Source organism: Sciurus carolinensis, chromosome 10, assembly GCF_902686445.1.
Source record: "Sciurus carolinensis chromosome 10, mSciCar1.2, whole genome shotgun sequence".
In the NCBI taxonomy this organism is placed as follows: domain Eukaryota; kingdom Metazoa; phylum Chordata; class Mammalia; order Rodentia; family Sciuridae; genus Sciurus; species Sciurus carolinensis.
In genome coordinates, this window is record NC_062222.1 from 38,018,916 (window position 1) to 38,043,132 (window position 24,217).

The window sequence follows — 24,217 nt, forward strand, 5'->3', positions numbered from 1 at the left end:
TTGATAAAAGAGATGACAAAGATCATTTAGGCTACTCAGACCAAAAAGGCAACAAAAATCATAGAGATTGCAAAAGCCCTAGAGTATACTTAGAGGCTGCCCAAGTCTTATGTTATGCAGATCATGGAAAGACAGAGGACATAGATGTTACTCAGATCATAGAGGATGCATAAACATTGAGTCTGTGTGGAGGCTTCTCAGGTCTTAGAGGTTATGTGGCAATAGATATTATATTCCTAATAGAAGCTACTTAGTTCAAAAAAGGCTTCTTAGGTCATTTATGCTACTCATGCTATAAATGTTATGCAGGTCATAGATGCTACACAGTGCACCAAGTCTACTCAGGCAACAGAAGCTATGAGGTCATAGATTTCAGCATGTAATTTATGCAAACTCAGGCCACAGAACCTAGGCAGGCCATAAACTTTACTCAGGCCATTGAAGCTATGTATTCATAGCTGTTCTGCAGGTCATAGGATCTGCACTTGTCTTATAGGATTTTTGGTTCATAGATCTTAATCAGGCCATAGTCATAGTGGTCATAGGTTCTACTCAGGTAATTTAGGCTACTCAGGGCATAAAGACTATACAGTTCATACAGGTTGTGCTGATTATAGAGGCTGTATAGGACATACAGGGTACTTAGGCCATAGAAACTACAAAAATATGAGATATTGCTCAGTTCATAAAGCTAGCAAGCCATAACAGGTACTCAGATTGTGTAGACCCCACAGGTCATAGTGAGTACTCAGACCACAAAGGCTATGCAAGTTTTAGAAGCCATACAGGACACAGAGAATATTTAGGAAAAAGATTACTCAGGGCATATAGGATAGGTCATAAATGTTATTCAGACAGTAAAGAATGTGTAAGTTAAAAGGCAATAGAAGACAGGCTGTGCAAGTTGTACAAGCTACACAGTTCACAGAATCTATGCCAACGCTGAACATTACAAATGTCATAGAGGTTACTCAGGTCCAGTGGTTATGCCTGTATTAAATGTTATGCTGGGCATAGAGACTACTTGGTCACAGGGGCTATTCAGGTCATAAAGATAATTCTAGTTCTAAAAATCAACACAAGTTTTAGATACTATTCAGTGTCATAGATCTACAAATTCATGGAGGCTACCCAGGACATAGAGTCTGTGAAGTATTTAAATGATACTTAGACCAAAGAGGTTACTTTGGTCTTAGTGGCTACTCAAGACACTAAGGCTATTAAGATCATAGAGCAATGTCCATACCACTTGCCATAATGGTTGTACCAATTTGCAGTTCCACCAGCAATGTATGAGTGTACATTTACACCAACATCCTCACAAAAATTTATTGTTGTTTGTATTCTTGATAATTGCCATTCTGGCTAGAATCAGATGAAATCTGGTTTTGATTTGCATTTCTCTAATTTCTAGAGTTCTTGAATATTTTTCCTCTATTTGTTGATTCATTGTATTTCTTCTTATGTGAAGCCACTGTTCAGTTCCTTAGCACATATATTTATTGGGATTGGAATATTTGGTTTTGTGTGGCTAAGATTTTTTAGTTTTTTTTTTTTAAGTCACCTTTAGTTTTTCTTTTATTGTAAACAAATGGGATACATTTGGATTCTCTGTACGTGGAGTAAAGCATATCAATCGTATAATCATAAATTTACACAGGGCAATGTTGTTTGATTCATTCTCCCATTTTCCCCTTTCCCCCCAACCACCACTCCTTTCACTCTATACAGTCCTTCCTTGCTCCATTCTTGCCCCCCTCCCTAACCCTAACCCTAAACCTAAACCTAAAACTAACGCTAACCCCTCCCACCCCCAATTATATGTCATCATCCGCTTATCAGTGAGATCATTTGTCCTTTAGTTTTTTGAGATTGGCTTATCTCACTTAGCATGATATTCTCCAATTTCATCCATTTGCCTGCAAATGATATAATTTTATCATTCTTTATGGTAGAGTAATCTATCGTATATATATGCCACAGTTTCTTTATCCACTCATCAAGTGAAGGATGTCTAGTTTGGTTCCACAATCTGGCTATGGTGAATTGAGCAGCAATGAACATTGATGAGGCTGTATCTCTGTAGTATGCTGATTTTAAGTCCTCTGGGTATAGGCCAAGGAGTGGGATAGCTGGGTCAAATGGTGGTTCCATTCCAAGCTTTCTGAGGAATCTCCATACTGCTTTCCAGAGTGGCTGCACTAATTTGCAACCCCACCAGCAATGTATGAGTGTACCTTTTTCACAACATCCTTGCCAACACCTATTGTTGCTTGTGTTCTTGATAATAGCCATTCTAATTGGGGTGAGATGGAATCTTAGGGTAGTTTTGATTTGCATTTCTCTTATTACTAGAGATGTTGAACATTTTTTCATATATCTGTTGATTGCTTGTACATCTTCTTCTGTGAAGTCTCTGTTCATTACCTTAGCCCAATTGTTGATTGGATTATTTGTATTCTTGGTGTAGAGTTTCTTCAGTTCTTTATATATTCAGGAAATTAGTGCTCTATCTGAAGAATGAGTGGCAAAGATATTCTACCACTCTGTAGGCTCTCTCTTCACATTACTGATATTTTCCGTTGCTGAGAGAAAGGTTTTACTTTGAATCTATCCCAGTTGTTTATTCTTGCTTTTATTTCTTGTGTTATGGGAGTCCTGTTAAGGAAATCTGATCCTAAGCTGACATGTTGAAGATTTGGACCTACCTTTTCTTCTATAAGATGCAGGGTCTGTGGTCTGATTCTCAGGTTCTTGATCCATTTTGAGTTGAATTTTGTACAGGATGAGAGATAGGGATTTAATTTCATTCTGTTGCATATGGATTTCCAGTTTTCCCAGCACCATTTGTTGAAGAGGCTATCTTTTCTCTATTGCATATTTTTGGTCCATATGTCTAGAATGAGAAAATTGTATTTATTTGGGTTTATGTCCATGTCCTCTATTCTGTACCATTGATCTACCTGTCTATTTTGGTGCCAATACCATGACATTTTTGTTACTATTGCTTTGTAGTAGAGTTGAAGATCTGGTATTGCAATACCCCCTGCTTCGCTCTTTCTACGAGGATTGCTTTAGCTATTCTGGCTCTCTTATTCTTCCAAATGAATTTCATAATTGCTTGCTCTATTTCTGGAAGGTATGTCATTGGGATTTTAATTGGAATTGCATTGAATCTGTATAGCACATTTGGTAGTATGGCCATTTTGACAATATTAATTCTGCCTATCCAAGAACATGGAAGATCTTTCCATCTTTTAAGGTTTTCTATAATTTCTTTCTTTAGTGTTCTGTAGTTCTCATTGTAGAGGTCTTTCACCTCTTTTGCGAGATTGATTCCCAAGTGTTTTATTTTTTTGAGGCTATTGTGAATGGGGTAGTTTTCCTAACTTCTCTTTCTGAAGATTCATCACTTATGTATAAAAATTCATTGGATTTATGAGCACTGATATTGTAACCTGCTACTTTACTGAATTCACTTATGAGTTCTAAAAGTTTTCTGGTGGAATTTCCAGGTTCCTCTAAATATATAATCATGTCATCAGCGAACAGGGATAGTTTGAGTTCTTCTTTTCCTATTCGTATCTCTTTCATTTCTTTGGTCTGTCTAATTGCTCTGGCTAGCGTTTCAAGGACAATGTTGAATAGAAGTGGTGAAAGAGGGCATCCCTGCCTTGTTCCAATTCTTAGGGGAAATGCTTTCAGTTTTTCACCATTTAGAATGATATTGACCATGGGCATAGCGTAGATGGCCTTTACAATGTTATAGAATGCTTCCACTATCCCTATTTTATCTAGTGTTTTGAGCATGAAGGGATGCTGTATTTTATCAAATGCCTTTTCTGCATCTATCAAAATAATCATGTGATTCTTAACTTTAAGTCTGTTGATATGGTGAATGACATGTATTGATTTCTGGATGTTAAACCAACCTAGCATCCCTGGGATAAAATCCACTTGATCGTGGTGCACTACCTTTTTCATAAATTTTCGTATGCAATTTGCTAAAATTTGGTTGAGAATTTTTGCATCAATGTTCATTAAGGATATTGGTCTGAAATTTTCTTTCCTTGATGTGTCTCTGTCTGTTGTAGATATCAGGGTGATATTGGCTTCATAGAATGCATTTGGGAGGGTTCCAATAGAAGACTATTTCATGGAATACTTTGAGGAGTATTGAAATGAGCTCTTCTTTAAAGGTTTTGTAGATCTCAGCTGAGAACCAATCTGGTCCGGGACTTTTCTTTGTTAGTAGGCTTTGGATGACCTGTTCTAATTCATTGCTTGAAATTGATTTATTTAAGTTGTGTCTGTCCTCCTCGTTCAGTTTAGGTAATTCATATATCTCTAGAAATTGTTGATGTCTTCGAGGTTTTCTGTTTTGTTGGAATATAGATTTTCAAGATAGCTTCTAATTATGTTTCGTAGTTCACTCGTGTCTGTTGTGATATTTCCTTGTTCATTCCAAATTTTAGTAATTTGCGTTTTCTCCCTCTTTCTCTTTGTTACTGTGGCTAGGGATTCATCAATTTTGTTTATTTTTTCGAAGAAATAACTATTTATTTTGTTAATTTTTCCGATTGTTTCTTTTGTTTCAATTTCATTGAATTCGACTCTGATTTTAACTATTTCCTGTCTTCTACTACTTTTGGTGTCTGCTGTTCTTTTTCTAGGGCTTTGAGCTGTAGTGTTAAGTTGTTTATTTGTTGATTTTTGCTTCTTTTGTTGAATGCACCCCATGAAATAAATCTTCCTCTAAGTACTGCTTTCATAGTGTCCCAGAGATATTGATACGATGTGTCTTTGTTCTCGTCTACTTCTAAGAATTTTTTTATTTCCCTCCTGATGTCTTCTGTTATCCATTCTTCATATAATAGCATATTATTTAATCTCCAGGTATTGGAGAAGTTTCTTTTGTTTATTCTGTCATTTATTTCTAAATTTATTTCTAATTTCAATCCATTATGATCTGGTAGAATACAAGGTAGTATCTCTATCTTCTTGTATTTGCTAACAGTAGCTTTGTGGCATAAAATATGGTCTATTTTAGAGAAGGATCCATGAGCTGCTGAGAAGAAAGTGTATTCGTTCTTTACTGGATGGTATATTCTATATATGTCTGTTAAGTCTAAATTGTTGATTGTGTTATTGAGATCTATGTTTTCTTTATTCAATTTTTGTTTGGAAGATCTATCCAGTGGTGAGAGAGGTGTGTTAAAATAGCCTAGTATTATTGTGTTGTAGTCTATTTGATTTCTGGAATTGAGAAAGATTTGTTTGTCATATATTGTTGAGCCAATGTTCAGGGCATAGATATTTATGATTGTTACATCTTGATGATTTATGCTTCCCTTAAGCAGTACGTAATGTCCTTCTTTATCCCTTCTGACTAGTTTTGGCTTGAAGTTTACATTAACTGAAATGAGGATGGATACTCCAGCTTTTTGTTGTGTCTATGTGCATAGTATGTACTTTTCCATCCTTTCATCTTTAGTCTGTGGGTATCTCTTTCTATGAGTCTCTTGCAGGCAGCATATTGTTGGATTTTTCTTTTTAATCCAATCTGCCATTCTATGTCTTTTGACTGATGAGTTCAGGCCATTAACATTCAGGGTTATTATTGTGATATGATTTGTATTCCCTGTCATTTGACTCATTTTTGTTTTTTGACATGATTTGGTTTCTCCTTTATTTGGCTATTCCTTTAGGCTAGCGCCTCCTGTTGCTGATTTGCATCATTGTTTTTCATCTCTTCCTCATGAAATATTTTGCTGAGAATGTTCTGTAATGCTGGCTTTCTTTTTGTAAATTCCTTTAGCTTTTGTTTATCATGGAAGGATCTTATTTCATCGTCAAATTTGAAGGTAAGTTTTGCTGGGTATAAGATTCTTGGTTGGCATCTGTTTTCTTTCAGGGCTTGGTAAATGTTGTTCCAGGCCCTTCTAGCTTTATGGTCTGGATTGAAAGATGTGCTGATATTCTTATTGGTTTCCCTCTGAATGTAATTTGATTCTTTTCTCTCGCGGCCTTTAAAATTCTGTCTTTATTTTGTATGTTAGGTATTTTCATAATAATGTGCCTTTGTGTGGTTCTGTTGTAATTTTGTATATTTGGATTCCTATAAGCCTCTCGTACCTGGTTTTCCATTTCATTCTTCAGATTTGGGAAATTTTCTGATATTATTTCATTGAATAGATTGTTCATTCCTTTGGTTTGTTTCTCTAAGCCTTCCTCAATCCCAATAATTCTTAAGTTTGGCCTTTTCATGATATCCCATAATTCTTGTAGATTCTGTGCATGATTTCTTACCATCTTCTCCGTTTGTTCAACTTTGTTTTCAAGATTAATTATTTGACTTTAATGTCTGAGGTTCTGTCTTCCAGGTGTTCTATCCTATTGGTTATGCTTTCTATGAAGTTTTTAACTTGGTTTATTGTTCCTTCATTTCAAGGATTTCTGTTTTTTTTTTTTTTTCAGTGTCTCTAGCTCTTTATTGAAATGATCTCTTGCTTCATGTATTTGTTCTTTCAATTGTTGATTGGTGCAAGCATTTAATGCCTGCATTTGCTCTTTCATCTCTTCCTTCAATGCCTGCATTTCCTCTTTCATCTCCTTGTTTGCTTCCCTGATTGTTTTAATTATGTACATTCTGAACTCCCTTTCTGACATTTCTTCTGCTGTGCTGTCATTGGGTTTTATTGATATAGTATCTAGATTTGTTTGGGACATTTTCTTCCCTTGTTTTCTCATTTTGGTCAGATATCAGTGGGACTCTGAGATATTGCAGGTTTCCTCTTTGGTTTACAATGTCCCTGTAGATTTCTAGTATATCACCTCCCAGTCTTCAGTAGCCTGAAATCTTGGAGGAACTTGAGAATGCAGTGCTTCTGAAGAAAGTTGCCCCTAGCCGGCTACTGGTTCCAGGGCTTGGGGCTGGCTCTGTGCAGAAAGCCTCTCAGTGGGCGGCCTGGTCCAAGAAGCTGGCTGTGGAAGGAACCTGCCACCGGAGGGAGCAGGGCTGCTTGGTGAAGTCTGTGGCTTCACTGCTCTATTCCCTGAAGCCGCCTGTGGTCCGGGGCCCGCCACTGGGTTCGGGGACCAGTGCCAGCACTGCCTGTAAGGCTCCCCCTGGGCAGCCTGCTCTAAGAAGCTGTCTGTGGAAGGAACCCGCCCCTGAGGGAGCAGGACTGCCTGGGGAAGACTCTAACTGCACTGCCCTGCTCCAAGAAGCTGCCCCTGTCCAGGCCTGCCGTCAGGGCCAAACTTCACCCGGTGGAGAGACTCACGCCACGGCTCTATGTTAGTCCGAGTCTCTCATTGCCTCCCCTTCTTGAATCCTGATTTCTGGAGTGATGGGAGATGCAGTCCCCCTCTAGTCCACCATCTTGGATCCTTTTGTGTTTTTTATATATCCTGCAGATTAATGCTCTATCTGAGGTTAATGCGGTAAAGACTTCCTCCCAATCTTTAAACTTTCTTCACATTATTGTTTCCTTTGCTGAAAAGAAGATTTTTAGTTTGAATCTATACCATTACTGATCTTTGATTTTACTTCTTGTGCTTTAGGAATCTTGTTAGGAAATCTGGTTCCTAAGCCAACTTGGTAAAGATTTGGGCCTACTTTTTATCTATTAGGTTCAGGTTCTCTGTTATAGTGCCTAAGACTTTGATCCACTTTGAGTTGAATTTTGTGCAGCTATCCATTTGACACAGCTATCCCACTCCTTGGTTATACCCAAAGAATTTAAATCAGCACATCACAGTGGCATAGTCACATCTTGTTTATAGAAGCACAATTCACAATAGATAAACTATGAAAACAACCTAGGTATCTTTCAAAAGATGTAGAAAGAAATTATCGTGTACATACACAATGGAATATTACTCAGCCTTAAAGAAGATTGATTATGGCATTTGCCAGTAAATAGATGGAGTTGGAGAATATCATGCTAAGTGAATTAAGCCAATCCCCCAAAACCAAATACCAAATGTTTTCTCTGATATGAGAATACCAATTCACAATAAGCCGGGGCAGGGAAGAATAGATTTACTTTGGATGAGGTGGAGGGGAGTGAAGGGAGGGAAGATGTTTGGGGTAGAAGAGATAGTAGAATGAATCTACTATGTACATAAATGACTACAAGACTGGTGTGATTTAAAATCATGAACAACCAGAAGAATGAGAAATTATACTCCATTTATATATAATATATCAAAGTGAATTCTACTATAATGTATAACTAATTAGAAAAAATAAATGACTATCTTGTTGAGCAGGTTACAGAAATTTCAAACAAAAAATAATCATAGAGGATACTCAGGACATAGTAGGTATGCACATAATGGAGGCTGCACAGGCTACAGAAGATATTCAGTCATAGATATTGCTCAGGTGAAAGATGCTACTCAGACTACAAAGGAAACAATGGTCATAGGAGCTGCACAGATTATAGAGGCTACACGGATCATAGAGGCTACTCAATACACAGAGGGTGCCAAGGTTCATAGGGACTACTCAAATTATAGATGTTAGACTGGTTATAGAGAATACTAGGGCTATAGAGGCTACTCAGAACATGAGGTGAAAGACTATGCAGGCAATAATCTCTATGCCCCATATAGGTGATAATCAGGTTATAGTGCAGAGACTGATCAAAGAAGTTTCTTAGTTCATAGATGCTTCTCAAGTTGTAGAAGGTACACAGGCACTAGTAGCTATTGAGACCATAGAAGGTGTGCAGGTCATAGATTATATGAGTATCATAGTGGCTACTGAGATCATACAGATTCTTCAGGTTACAAAGTTCCCTGCAAACACACTGAATATCCCACCCCTAAACATTGGCCAGAACAAACCTACCTTATCAGAAAATCAACTATTTTGATAACTTAATTCTCCTTGCAGTCCCTGACCCTACTGGGGATATCCTCATGCTGCCCACAACTGATGCCTTTGTCTCTCTCTACTCTACTTGATGGGGTAAGCCCTAAACTTCATATTGTCCTTCATATTCTCCTTCTGGTTCCCACTATACAAGACTATTTTCTCAACACCTGGCTATCCAGTGTTGAACAATCAATTCTTTTCTAATTTTCTTAAGTCTTAGGAAGGGAGATTAATTACAATGACCCAAAGTTGGCCCAGTATTTTCTTCACAAATGTGTTGGTTTGAGATCAAATAAGAGGTTCACGATTCTGCAAATATGCACTGTTTAAAGAGATTCACCAAGGTTGTAGTTTCACAATGCCAACCTGGGTGGAGGCCACACTCACCTCATGGGAGAATCAGTTCTTTGTTTTGGAAATTAAATTCTCCCCATTCCTGCCAGGAATGGCTTCCAGGTGACTGAAGCTGCATCTTTGCATGCTACCTATTTATTCTGTGGACAAACATTGACTTCAGTTTATTTTGCTTCTTAGGGGTTTCCAACTGGAAAGACATTTAATGGGGACCTTGGCTCCCCAGTTGACCAATCTTTACCATTCTGTGTCTGAATAAGAAAGTATTATTTAAATGCTGGAAGATTGGGTTGAAAGAACCTTCCAAATCTATTAGGATCCCAGGCAAGGTCCATCACTTGACATCCTTCCTCCAATCTGGAGACAAATGATTACACCCTCTGATAAACAGATCTTCCAGGAATCTGTTTTCTTATGTTAATTGGAATGGCTTTAGGTATCTGTCTCAGCTTCTCAAATCATGGAAAATATGGATGTTGCCATGTATGAAGGTCATAGGAATTTCAAAGGTCTTTTAGGTTATTGAAGCAATAGAGGATATGAATCTAATAGATGCCTCTTAGGAGAGGGAAGCTATGCAGGTCAAAGGACCTATGAAGTTCATAGTGACTCTGAGTATAAGAAAATCATAAAGTTTATTTAGACTATTCAGATAAAAAGGAGACACAAGCCACAGAAGCTACTCAGAGCATAGAGGCTACATAGGTTTTCATGGCTATGCAATTCAAGGAGATAGAGAGGTCATGGCTGTTTTGAAGATCACAGATGCTACTCAGGTAATACAATGGCTTAGAGGCTACCTAGGTTATTGAATTTTTAGGTCATAGATGCTAATCAATTCCAAGAGGCTATGTAGGTCATAAGGGATATGGAGGTCATCTAGACTATTAAAGCCACATAGACTACAAAGGTTATAGAGACTATGATGATCCAGGAGGCTGCACAGTATCAAGAGAATATGTTGTGCATACAAGCTATACGTGTCATAGGAGATACTAAGGTCATAGAGTCCATAGACACTATGCAGTTTGTAGAGACTACATTTGTCAAACAGACTACTCAGGTCATATGGGCTACTAAAGTTATTTAGGCTGTTCTGACTACAAAGGTTAACCACGTCATTGAGGCTGCACAGTCCATAAAGGCTATTTGGGCTATAGTAGCTATGAAGGTAATATGGGCTAAGTTAGGTGTAAAAGCTACAAAGGACATACAGTCTAATGAGAAAATTTTTTTTCTACTGTGGCCATAGAGGCTCTGTAGGTCCTAAGGGCTACTCAGGTCACAGAGACTTTGCAGTTTATAGAGGCTGTACATGCCATAGAGGAAACTCAGGACATTGTTGCTGTAAGATCATTTACATACTCAGGCCATAGAGACTACAGAGGTTATAGAGGTTATGCCAGTCATAGAGTCTACACAAGCCATAGCATTTACTAAGGTCATTAATGCTACTGAAGTCATAGAGACTATGAAGGTCACAGGAGTTAACAAGGTCATGGAGAGTTCTGAAGTAACACAGAATACTCTGACCATAAAGATTATGCGGGTCCTACAGTTTCTCAGTCCTAGAGCCTATATGGTGGTTAATAAGACATAGATACTACTTACATCATTTAGGGTACTTAGGACAGAAAGGCTATGAAGGTCATAGAGAATGGAATTTATAGAGGTTACTCAGGACTTGGAAGCTACATAAGTTATACAGATCATGCAGGTCATTGCATATAATAATGAATTAGTTGTTATGAAGACCATAAGGACTACACAGGTCACAGCAGCTACTAATATCATTTAGGATACTCAGTACAAGCAATCTACTAGGTCACAGAGGGTAGGCAGGTATTAGGGGCTACTTAAGCCATAAATACTATCATGGGTGTTACTCAGGCCATAGAGATACACATAACATAGGAGTTACTGAGATCACTTATGATACTTAGACCATGGAGCCTACAAAATTCATTGAGGTTATTCAGAAAAAAAGAAGCAACAATGAGAGGCATCACAGATCATAAGAGTTTTTACAGGTCAAAGGGGCTAATAAAGTTATTAAGGCTACCCAAATCAATGAAAGTACATAGGTTATAAATATTACACAGATCATAGACCCTATAGAGTTCATAGAGGTTATGAAGGTCATAGAGTTAAGCAGGTCACAGGGGTTATGTAAGTTAGAAGATATGCAGATCATGTGGTAATTCAGACCACAGACACTATTAAAATCTTTTAAGCTACTCAAATAATAAAGGGCATTGTAGTCATAGAGGCTACTGAGGATACACAGATTATGCATATAACACAATCTATGCATATTAGAGAGGTTCCACAGGGCATAGGGGAATAATAGGTTCCTTTATACTACTTAGACCATTATGTTTTCACAGGACACAGAGGCTTCTCAGGATCTACATGCTACTCAGACCATAGATGTTTCACAGGTCATAGTGCCTTCTGAGGTCTTAATGTTATACAGCACATTCAGGCAGCTCAGGCTAAAAATGTGATGCTAGCCATAGAGGCTACACAAATAATAGAGGCTACACAACCCATAGAGGCTATGAAGATCTTGGAAACCCTCAGGTCATAGATGTTTCACTATGGTCATTTAGGTTACTCAATTCAGAAAGGATATGTAGGTCATAGTGGTTGTGCAAGCCATAGAGGTTACTCAGAATATGCATCTCATAGAAGGTATGCAGGTATGACAGATATGCAGTGTGTAGAGTTGTGCAGATCATAGAGGCTACTTAGGCCATAGAGAATGCACAGATCATAATGGCTATTTGGGTCATTTGGGCTACTAAGTTTATTCTAGTTACTCAGACAAAAGAGTCTACAGAGGTCATAGAGAGTATGAAGGCAATATACCCTACTCAGCCCACATATACTGGGAAGATCATAGAAGCTACTCAGATCATAGAAACTAAATAGGTCAGAAAGGGTACAAAGGTCATACAGGGTATTCAGGTCTTGGAAACAACACAGGTAATAGGGTTATTAAGGTTAATCAGGCTACTCAGGTTATAGAGGCTACTCAAGAAATAGAAACCAGTTAGGACACAGAGATTATGAATGACATAGAGGTTATAGATATCATAGAGTCTATGTAAGATATAGGGGTTTCCAAAGTCATTTATGCTACTCAAGCCATAAAAGTTACTTATGTCATAGAGGACAAAAAAGCTATAGTGGCTACTGAGTTCATATAGGCTACACTGATCATTTATGAAATATAGGTCTGAAAACATATACATATTTTAGTAGCTATAGACACCATACAGTCTACTCAGGCCTCAGAGACCCACGCTTGATAAAGCCCTTGAAGGCTGTACAGTATACTCGGTCATTGAGGCTATATACGTTATAAAGACTACAAAGGTTATAGATCCTATGCAGGTCATAGAGACTATGCAGTTCTAGAGATTACTTAGGACTTAGAGGCTTCGCAGGCCATCTTGGATACTGAAGTCATAAAGTCTACACAGAACATAGAGGCCATGCAGGTGGTAGAAATAACTCTAGATATAGAGGCTACAAAGGTCATATAAACTATTCAGGTAATAGATGATTCTCAGGTAATTTATGCTATGGAGGCCATAAAGATTCTGCAGTTAATAAAGACTACAATTTATACACAACAATCTGTTTTAGAAACCATACTCCACAAAGGGTCTACTGAGATTATTGAAACTTATTTACTCAGTTTTTTTTTACTACTGTGTCTATAGGATCCAACCAGTTGAACTAAAGAGGAAGAAAAGTTTATTTTTGGCTCACAGTTTCAGAGGTTTCAGTCCATAGACAACTGGTTCCATTCCTCGGGGCCCAAGGTCAGGCAGGACATCTTGGTGGAATAGTATGGCAGAGGGAAGCAGCTCACAAGATGATTAGGAAGCAGATAAATATTCCACTCACTAAGTACAAATATATATTCCAAAGTCATGCCCCAAGGACCCACCTTCCCTAGATACACCACACCTGCCTGCATTTACCACTCAGTTAATCCCATCAGATTAATTCACTTATTGGGTTGCTACTATAACGATCCAATCATTTCTTCTCTGAACACATCCTCTTTGTCTAACGTGAACTTTTGAGGAACTCTTCTCATACAAACCATAATCTTCCATCCCTAGCCCCAACTAGCTTTCCCTCATTTTAAAATACAAAATACTTTTTTTTTTCCATTTCCAAGAGTTGCTATAGTCTCAGTAGTTCTAGATTGCCCAAAATTTCAAGTTCAAAGTCTCCTCTGAGGGTCAGGGTAAGCTTGCATCATGAGCAACTGTAAAAATAAAAAGTGATTTACAAGAATCAATATATAAAGATACAGAATAAACATTTCCATTCAGAAAAATAGGGGCATAGAAATAAAGGATAGGACAAAAGCAAGACTAAAATTCAGCTGGGAAGACAAGTCATATATCTCCATGTCTGATATCTGGGGCACATGAAAGCCATAGAGGATACCTAGGACATAGAGTATACACCAGTAATAGAGTATATGAATATCATAGAGACTACTCAGATAATATACATTTTGTTGGTCATAGAAGTTACTCAGTTCATATAGGCCTATTGGGTCATAGAGTGTACGCAGGCATTAAAATGAAAGGATTCTAGATTATGTAAAGAGATTACTTAAGTTGTGGAAAGCTACTCAAGCCACAGAGGCTATGTGGTCATATAACTCAAGGAGTTCATAGAAGGGATGCACAGATCAGAGTTTATACATTATAGGGGCTTCAATTCACAGATGGTGAGTAAGGGCAGAGGCTACTCTGGTTATAGAGGCTATGTAGGGTTGAGAGACTATTTGGTCCAAAGAAGCTGAGCGGAACATATATGTTATGGCAGTCACAGTTGTTCTTCAGGTCATAAGTAATATGTAACCCACAGAGGATATTTAGGTCATAGTGTCTACAGAGGTCAGAGACTCTATGCAGTTCACTGAGCATATATAGGACATAGACATTTTTCTGGTCATAAAGACTACTTAGTTCATAGAGGATACTCAGGTCACAGAGGAAGACAGGCAATAAAAATAATCCATAGATTCTATGCAGGCCATAGGCTCATAGCATACTGTTCAGGCCATATAGGCTATAAAGGTTGTAGGTCATACTAAGTTCATTTTTGTCATTCAGGGCATAGCAAATACATACACAAACACACACACACAAATATATATATGTACATATATTATATATATGTGTGTATATATATTATATATAATATATATCAAAGGGTCAAGGCAAGTCTCAGAAGAAACAGAGGTCATAGAAGCTACCCAGTTTATAGAGGCTACTGAGGTCATACAGGCTGCACAGAATATAGAGGTTATTCTGGCCATAGTGGTTCCACAGGTCATAGAAGCTACTCAGAATCTACTCAGGTCAAAAATTTTCTGAACGTAAGAGGGTTTTGCTGGTAATAGAGGCTACTCTGTTCATAGGGGTTACTGAGGTCTTAGAAGTTCGTCAAAAAATAGAAGATTTTCTGTCCTTAGACGCTGCACAGTTCATCAAAGCTACACAAGTCATACAGGCTACACTGGATAAAGTGACTACTTAGGACATAGAAGGTTGTGTAGTAATAGAAGGTACATTGGCATAGAGACTACTCGGAAATTAGAGGGTATGCAAGACATAGAGGCTACTTAGGTCCTTTAGGCATCACAGGTCATAGAGGCTATAATGGCAGTATGGTAATGCAGTTTGTATGTACTCCTTAAACCATAGTGGCTGTTCTAATATTATAAAGTGCACAGGGCTATGAAGTTACTCAAAAGAAGCTTCACATGTCAGAGTCCACTTATTTCATAGAAGCTATTCACATCATAGAGGATACAGAATAATAGAAGGTACACTTGTCATAGAGCCTAAGGAGATCATTGCCTTTTTAGGCTGTTAGGACTATTCAAGTTATAATGACTACTCAGGTAATAGAGGTTAATAAGGCCATAAAGGCAACTCACCCATACACCCATCCAAGGTCATATGCAGAACATAAAGGCTAGCAGTTCATAAAGTCTATGGCAATTATATCTCTAAGTTGATCATTAGTGTTTATGAGTTAAGAGAGGATAATTAGATGATAAGAGAGTTCACAGACAATAGAATCTACATAGTTCAATGGGCTACTCATCATAGAAGATATGTCATAGAGAATATTCAGGTCCTAACTTCAAATAAGGCCATGGAAGCTACACAGGCCATAGGCATCTGAAGTGCTTTTTAGCTATTCAGGTCATAGACAATATGCAGATGATAAAGGCAATATTGCTAACTGAGGTAAGGAAGGTCATAGAGGCCAATTCAGGTCACAGAAGTTATTCAGGGTTTTAAGACTACTCAGACCAAAGAAACTGCATGGTTCATATAGGCTACATAGGTCATTGTTCCATGGATGATAGAAGTTACACAAGTCATATACTATACTCATGCCATAGAGAATACAGAGGCCATAGAAGATACACAGGTCACAGAGACTCTGAAGATCATAGAGGCTATGCAGGATATAAAGGCTATGAAGAATATAGAGGTTACTCTTGTCATACAGACAATATAGTATACATTTGCTACTCAGATCATACAGCCTACTCTGACTAAAGAGTCTGATCATGAAATAGAGGCTACTCATGCCAGAGAATCACATTTGATCAAGAGGTCTATAAAACAGGTTACAGATACATAAAGGCTACTCCAACCACAGAGAATGTATGGGCCGTACAGGGTACTCAGGTCATACAGTCTAAGCAGGTCAAAGAACTACTTAGATTATTTAGCTTATTTATGCCATAAAGACTGAGCACATCATAGAGGCTATTGATATCATAGAGGCTGTATAGGCCATAGAGGCTACTCAGAATAAAAAGACTGTGTAGGACATAGATATTAATGATGGACAGAGAGGTTACTCAGTACATATAGGCCCCTGGGGTCCTAAAGGATATGCAAGCAGTAGAAACTGAATAATTCATATGTTCTATGCACATTAAAGCCTACTCCTATCATAGAGGCTGAACAGTCCATAGAAGTGACATCAACTACAGGGACTACTAAGGTAAAATTTTCATCTCAGGACACAGAAGCTGTGTGAGTCACTGTGGTGAGTCATCCATGACTAGCAGAATCAGGCTTGGTTGAGCCATGGGACACAGAAATCTGACTTCCAGGAACTGGCAGTCATGAGAGACTGTTTCAGATAGCCTGGGGTATGTGACTTCCATGGAGTGGCACACCACCTGAGAAAATGCTGATTCTGCTGGAATGTCCCACTAGAGCATATGGCTTCTTTAACTCCACCCCATCCTGTTTCTCCAGGATGAAGCCTCTCCTGGCCCCTCTTTACCTGTACAACTGTAAATAAAGGGAAGTTGGTCTCCTCCATCATTTTTAGAAGCCAGACCTTAGCATTGCTCAATCTGTCATGCCCCCTTTGATTTAAAAAGATTATTTTCTCCTGTGGTTATTTTATTTAATAAGTTTCTTAATGATTAATCTACAGCTGACTCATCCCTACAAAATAAACCCTTTCCCTCAACCACACTGGATGTGGAAGAAACCCTACATTTTGGAACCCCAAATGTTCCTTCTCTGGACTCCCCCTCCCAACTGCCCTAAGGGGTATCCAGGGTGGCTGGTTGACAAAGGGCACTAAGGTAAAGCACCAATTACCTTTGCCTCTGTATGGGCCATATAGCACTCCCTGCACATTCACTCCCTCCTGGATGTTTCCCCTTCACCCGCTGAGGAAGCAGGACTTGTCACCGGTAAACAGCAGTATCAGATTTGGAGGTCCCAGTGAGACCTACGTGGAGGTAAGTGAGCTTCTCTCTCTGAGCACTCCACATCAGTCTGAGGTGCATCTTTCTGTCCCTTTCTTTCTGGAGGGCAAAATGGGCACCCATCAGCTACTTAAATGCAGATAGTGCAGTTGCCATTCTTCAAGACTCAGGTTAGAGGTTTCCCAGTCCAGTCAGTTTCCAATCACCTGCTCTTCACAGAGCAGGCATGTTGGACTCTGTCAAGCTGTTTCCTACTTTTCTGTCCAGGCTTGGAGCATAATTGCTGTCAGTACACAGTGTTCCTAGTCCTGATCTACCCAGGATGTATGGAGGAGGAGGAAAGGTTGGAACAACTGTGGGGTTCTCTGGTCCAAGCCACTCTTGGGTGAACCCCAAAGGTTCCTTCTCTGGACTCCCCCTCCCAACTGCCCTAAGGGGTATCCAGAGTTACTGGTTGACAAACAGCACTGAGGAAAAGTGCCAATTACCTTTGCCTCCATAGGGGCCATGCAGCACTCCCCCCACATTCACTCCCTCCTGGATGTTTCCCCTTCACTCGCTGATCAGACATTAAGCATTCAGATGGTAGGATCAAGAAAAAGGCATGGGACAATTAGTAGGAAAATGCCCAGGCTACCTTTGCTTGCATATTTAGCCTTGGCTAGTTTCTTTAAAGTTTTCCTGTGCTTAAATGTGCTCAGTGTGTTCTAAGCTTCAAAGAGGATGTATTTTAAGTCAATCCCTCCCTTGAATCCCTCAAAGAACAGGGTATTGTGTGTCTAACAATCAGTAGGTGTCCCCTCACTCTCTGGAGATCCCTTTAGTCTACAAAATAGGCAAGAAGATGGGCATTTTTTCTTTGTTGTGGGTCTCTCTTAATTAGGAATTTATAGTGGCAGGGAGAAAAGCATTAATGACCTTAAGTCTGAATCCTACAAGGGTTTCTAGCACAGGACAAACTGGGACCCTAGCATTTTGCCAAAGAAGACCAGAAATCACTTTGGCAAAGCCAAGTAGTGAGAGATGGGTTTTCTGGACTGGATTGAAGCTCAAACTTAGGGAGACGTCCCTAAAAATGGTCTCCGCTGCGGGTGCCTGAGTTCTATTTTTCTTTTCTTCCACTCAGATGAGAGCTTCACTGTCAACAATATTGCCAGGTTAACCACTAGCCTGCATACTGAAAAACTGGGACAAATTTGACCCACAGACACTCAAGAAAAAGTGCCTCATTTTCTTCTGCCACCAGGCCTGGCCTCAATACAAACTCTCTGATGGAGAATCCTGGCTGCCAGAGGGAAGTATAAATTTTAATATGATTCTACAACTTGATAGATTTTTCAAAAGGGAAGGAAAATGGAGTGAGGTACCTTATGTTCAAATCTTCTTTACTCTAAGGGAAGACCCCAAATTATGTCAACAATGTAAAATAGACTCAGTCATAACCACTGCCATAAGGGACACAAAACCTTAAAGAACTACCTACTGAGGGAAAGGAATCATGGGGACCCCCCAAAGCTCCATCTTCTGCTAATGTCCATCAGCAGGCCTCCTGTTCTCCATACCCTGGCCTTTCTCCATCTGCCCCAATGGACAGATCAAATATACTACCTCTCTAGGAGGGGAATTTGGACCAATTAAAGTATACAACCCTTTCTCCCTCCAAGACCTAAGACAAATAAAAACAGATCTAGGGGAATTTTCAGAAGATCCATATAAATATATTGAGGTATTTCAAAACCTATGCCAGGTGTTCAACCTCACCTGGAAAGATATTATACTGTTACTTAACCACACTTTAACCTCCCATGAGGAAACCACCCTAAAAGTAGCTGAACAATTTGGGGATGACCTACACCTTGCTCCTGCCCCAGGAACCCATACTAGATTTAAACCCAACTGTCCATCAGGAGCACAGGCAGTTCCCAGAAATGATCCCGACTGGGATCCATCCGAATGATGAACAGGATCTTGTAAGATCAGACACTTCCAAATGTTAGTCCTTGAGGCCCGTAAGAGAATCAAACAGAAACCTATTAACTCTTCCAAGGTTTCTGAAATTATACAAGGTCTCCAGGAAAGCCTGCCTATTCTTATGGAAAAACTCAGGAAGGCAATGAGAAAACACCACCTTGGATCCTGAATCCACAAAGGGCCATTTACTTTTAAAGGACAAATTTATCATTCAGTCAACCCCAGACATTCAGAGGAAATTACAGAAATTGGCAAATGGTCCTGATCAATTCTTAGATGATATCCTCTGACTTGCAACTTCCATTTTTTATAATTGAGATGTAGATGAAAAGAAGGAAAGAGAGCAGAGACAAAAAAAGGCTGAAGCACTGGTCTTAGCCCTAAGAGGATTTAGCTTCCTGGTGAAAAAGGAGTAAAATGGAATGTACCTCAGGCCACAAAAGGGATTTGTTTCCATTGTAGAGAGGAGGGACATTTCAAATGGGAATGTCCCCGAGCCAAATGGCCACCTCTGGAGCCCTACCCTAAATGTCAAGGCAATCATTGGAAAAGTGACTGTCCTCAGGGGTGTAAGTCCTCAAGGTCGGAGTCTTCAACACAGGTCTGATGGGGCCTGGTGTCAATTCTAATTGCTTCCGTAACTCCTATCACTACCGTGAGACCCAGGTATACTTCTCCATTGGGAGAGTCAAGAGGTCAACTTCCTCTTAGATACTGGTACCAGTTTTTCAGTTCTCACCTCTTATCCTGGACCTCTTTTCTCTAATACTATAACAGTGCAAGGGATGTCTAGATGGCCTATTACCAGAAGTTTATTCCCCCACTGAGTTGTGAGTGGGATGGGATGATGTTTTCTCATACATTCCTGATAGTCCCAGAATGCCCTACCCCTTTATTGGGAAGGAACTTACTTTCAAAACTTCAGACTTCCATTACAATTAATTTAGGACCACAAGGATCATTATGTTTACCTCTATTAGAATGTGATAAAACCCCAGAAATATAGGCCACTGAAGGCAAAATTGGACGGGCAAAAAGTGCAATCCCAATTAAAATAGTCTTAAAGGATCTGTCTGTCTTTCCACATCAGAGACAATACCTGCTATGCCCAGAAGCAAAAAAGGTCTTATTAAAGATCATCCAAAACCTCAAACAGCAGAAACTTTTAGTACCTTGTAACAGCCCATGCAATACACTGATTTGGGGAGTTCAAAAATCAAATGAGGAATGATGTTTAGTCCAAGACCTCAGAATAATTAATGAAGCAGTTGTTCCCCTCCACCCAGTAATTCCTAATCCATATACTCTGTTATCTGAGATTCCAGAAACTGCTGCTTGGTTCACTGTGTTAGATTTAAACAATGCCTTCTTTTGCATACCTTTGGACTCAGTCTCAGTATCTGTTTGCCTTTGAGAAACCAGAAAGCAGATCTCGATTAACCTGGACAGTACTGCCCCAATGATTTAGAGATAGTCCCCACCTATTTGGACAAACTCTGGTTGAGGACTTAACAGAATTCAGAAATAAGGTATCTGCAATTGTTCTCCAATATGTGGATGACATCCTGTTATGCACCTCCACCCAGTAGGAAAGTCAAAAGGCTACCACAGAACTCTTAAACTTCTTAGTCAATCAGGGTTATAAAGTCTCAAAAAAGAAAGCTCGATTATGTCAACAGCAGGTTCAATATTTAGGATTACAACTATTCAAGGAATCCGAAGGACAGGAAAAAATAACTCCCATTGGACAATATCCTCAGCCTCAGACCATAAGGCAACTCAGAGACTTCCTAGGAATAAATGGATACTGCAGTCTTTGGATTCTTGGATATGTGGAGTTAGCTAGGCCTCCTTACAGTCTTCTGAAAGAAACTTTACACCTAGCAGCAACCACCCTAATATGAGAACCAGAACATATTAAAGTCTTTAAGACATTAAAAGGGGCCCTTCTCCAAGCTCCTACCCTTAGTTTACCTACTGAAGAGAAATTTAACCTGTTTGTCACTGAAAGAGGAGGAATAGCCCTAGGAGTGACAACTCAAAAGAATGGACCTATTCAACAGCCAGTAGCCTATCTCAGCAAGGAACTTGACATGGTGTCTTGGGGATGGCCCCACTGTTTGCAAGTAATTCCAGCTGTAGCCCTACTAGTCCCTGAGGCAATCAAAATAACCCTGGGAAGAGACCTTATTGTCTACACCTCTAATGATCTCTCAGGAATTTTAAACACAGAAGGAGGACTATGGCTTTCAGTCGCCTTCTAAAATATCAGGCTTTACTTCTGAAAGAACCCATAACTCAGATAATGACTCGTTCTACTTTAAATCCAGCTAATTTCCTACCAGAAACATTAGAGGAAAGTCCTGAACATGACTGCCAACAGGTCCTAGCTATGAATTACTCAGCCCAGGAAGACCTTCAAAATGTTCCCCTGTCTAATCCAGACCTCACCATGTTCACTGATGGAAGTTCCTGTATGGAACAAGGAGAACACAAAGTTGGATATGCTGTGGTGACTCTACATGACACTTTAGAGGCACAATCTTTGACCCCAGGCATAAGTGCACAACTTGCAGAATTGATAGCCCTAACAAGAGTCTTCAAACTAAGGAGACAACAGAGAATTAATATCTATACTGACTCTAAATATGCCTATCTAATCCTGCATGCATATGCAGCAATTTGGAAAGAAAGAGAATTTCAAACAACTGGTGGAACAGCTATAAAAAACTATGAACAAATCTTAAAATTATTAGAAGCTGTCCAGTTACCCAAAGAGGTAGCAGTAATACACTGCCCAGGACATCAAAAAGGAATAGATGAAATAACAGAAGGCAATAGATGAGCAGATCAGCAAGTCAAAGTAGCGGGTAAGGGGACTTTACAACAAATGACAATCTTAGCCTCTCTAATATGGACAGGTCCTCCCCCAGAGATAAGACCCCAATACACCCAGGAGGAAACACAACAGTCTTTATCTAGAGGAGGTAATCTCTTACCTTCTGGATGGATTCAGATGGAAAATAACAAACTTTACTTATCTGCTAATTCCCAATGGAAGATTTTACACACCCTACATCAACTTTTCCATCTGGGAGAAGAAAACACTCTCAAATTAACTCAAGAGATATTTGTAGGAAAATGTATTTCAAAAACAAGTCAACAAATAGTAAAAGCCTGTGAGATGTGCCAAAGAAATACCCACTTAACTCTGCCAAAAAAAAAAAAAAAAAAAAAGAAACCAAGGCTATAAAGGACAGGACAATTCCCTGGAGAAGACTGGCAACTAGATTTTACTCACATGCCAAAGAGTAATGGATTTCAATATTTATGGTTTATGGTAGACACCTTTACTGGGTGGACTGAGGCCTTTCCCTCCAGAACTGAACAGGCAGGAGAAGTAGTCCAAGCCTTATTAAGGAAATAATTCCTCTATTTGGGCTGCCCCACAGCCTCAAAAGTGACAATGGAGCTGCTTTCAAGGTTGCTGTCACTGAGGGAATATCCAAAGCCCTAGGCATAAATTGTCATCTCCACTGTGCATGGAGGCCCCAATCCTCAGGAAAGGTAGAAAAGACTAATGACATCCTAAAGAGACATCTAAGAACACTCACTCAAGAAACTCACTACCCATGACCTAAAATGCTTCCTCTAGCCCTACTCAGAATCAGGAATACCTCAAATACATTAGGGCTCAGCCTAGTTGAGCTCTTATATGGGAGGCCATTCCTAACGAATTATATCCTTAAAGATCAAGAAACTGCAGATTTAGTGGGTCATACCACAAAGTTGGCCAAATTTCAAACTGTAATCTGTAAATATCCCATATCTGAACCAATCACTTCTCCACCTCTGTATGAGCCTGGAGATCTAGTCATGATCAAGAACATAACTTCAAATTCTCCAAATTTAGACCCTATTTGGAAAGTATCTTTCCCATAATCTTATCTATCTCCTCTGCAGTAAAAGTGCCGGGACAAGAGAACTGGATCCACCACTCTTGAGTTAAAGCCTGTCATCCTGAGTCAACTCCCAAAGAAACTTCCTCTCAAGGAACTGAGGAATGATACTCCTGCACTCCAATAGAAGACCTAAAATATCTCTTCTGCAGAGACAATGGTGATATGTAAACTTTTCTTCCTCTTTTTTATTATTATAGACCAATCCACTGAAACTAATTCTTTTCTAAATTGGACCCAGAAATATGCCACTAAGTTACAGAAAGATAATTGCTGGATATGTGGACTCTTACCCCTCTCCAGCACTTCTGGACTACCTTGGTGGTTATCTCCTTTACAGGGAGATTACTGGACAAATTTACAGTCCTTAATATTAGAACAAAAGAAAGAAAGACCCTCCTTACAAACTGCTACTCGTGCCAATGTTAGTTTACGGCCTATCAATGAAACTCTATCACTACCAGGTCATAAAAAGACTTTCATTTTAGAGCAGACCAACGTTTAAATTTCTACTGCTGTTATGTCACATACAGGCCCATCTACTTCTAACTCTCCACCACTGCCATCAATATGTCACAGATACAAAGATGGTTATTATCAGGTTTGGGATGAAAATTTATGGCTTACACCCACCATTGGGCATCTAAGCCAAAAGGCCCCAATTTGTTGAGAACAACATAACCATACCTATGATAAATGGCCTAATAACACTCGAGAATTGGGATGGACCCCAGAGTCACTATGGCAACAAATTGTAATTTTACAAGCCAATGATTGGTTTGGAAATAATTGTCTCTCTAGACCTGAAATTAGTTGGCCAGCACCCAATTGGACACAATGGATATGTGGAACTAACTTAAGGCCCTGGATTCCCCCAGGCTGGATAGGAAGATGTACTATCAGGTACCTCTTGATGCAAGGGAGATGGACCCCAAGTATAGAACAGCCAGCAAATCTCCCCAATCTCAAACATAGATCTGTTTTTTGATGGTATGATCATTTAGCTTCAATGTATATCCCACAAATTGGTTTAGAAGTTGTAATGTGGCATGTGGAGACTCTAAATAATTATACCCAAGCCGCTCTCCATGACGTTGAAGAAAGCATTTCTCTCCTTAACACAGAAGTGACACTCATGAGGAAAGCGGTCTTACAAAACCAGATGGCTTTAGACATCCTCACTGCAGCCCAAGGTGGTACTTGTGCCATTGTTAGAACTGAATGCTGTGTTTACATCCCTGACACCTCTGGCAA